This window comes from Chrysochloris asiatica, unplaced genomic scaffold, assembly GCF_000296735.1.
Source record: "Chrysochloris asiatica unplaced genomic scaffold, ChrAsi1.0 scaffold00443, whole genome shotgun sequence".
Taxonomy (NCBI): Eukaryota; Metazoa; Chordata; class Mammalia; order Afrosoricida; family Chrysochloridae; genus Chrysochloris; species Chrysochloris asiatica.
The window spans coordinates 923,725-924,781 of record NW_006408961.1 but is presented as its reverse complement, the minus strand read 5'-3'; positions in this window follow the sequence as shown (position 1 = coordinate 924,781).

Below are 1,057 nucleotides of genomic sequence, written 5' to 3'. Positions count from 1 at the left end.
TGTTGCACTCATTGTCAAAAATAAAATATACAGATCAGTCATGAGGTACAATGCTGTAAGTGATAGGAAAATATCCATGCACTTACATGGAAACCCAGTTAATACAACTATTATTTAAATTTACACACAAAGCACTAAAGACAGTGAGGATGAAATAGAAGAATTCTACCAACTTCTTCAATCTGAAATTGATCAAACATGCTATCAAGATATATTGATCATTACTGGTGATTGTAATGGAAAGGTTGGGAACAAAGATGAAGGATTAGTAGTTGGAAAATATGATCTTGGTGATAGAAATGATGCTGGAGACTGCATGGTAGAATTCTGCAAAATCAATGGTTTGTTTATTTCAGATAACTTCTTTAGACAGCATAAGAGACATTATACACATGGACCTCACCAGATGAAATACACAGAAACTAAATTGACTGCATCTGTAGAAAAAGACTATGGAAAAGCTCCATATTATCAGTGAAAACAAGGCCAGGGACAGACTGTGTATGAAACCATCAATTGCTCACATTCAAATTCACACTAAAACTGAAGCAAATGAAAACAAGTCCATAAGAGCCAAAATATGACCTTGAATATATCCCAACTGAACTTAGAGTTCACCTAAAGACCAGTTTTTGTACATTAAACACTAAAGACCAAAGACTGGAAGAGTTGTGGGATGTATTAAGAACATCATACAGGAAGAAAGCAAAAAGTCATTAAGGAGATGAGAAAGAAGGAAAAGATCAAAATGGATGTCAGAAAAGACTCTGAAACTTGCTCTCTTTGGTAGAGCCTTTATTCCATCCTGAACTAACAAGAGACAACAGGCCTGGCCATACAGTGAAACCTTATTTGCACCTTGTAAAACCCAACATAAAAGGCAAAAGACAACACGAACTACTATATACAAGGAGGCAACTATTTTGAGAATTATGTTGTGCATACACAGATACCTAACTGATCTTCAGATATAAAAATAGTGGACACTCTTTCTTCCATTCATTTATCAAAATATATCTGTGCCCCTCCATGTTGGTGACTAGAGGAGGGTCCTGAG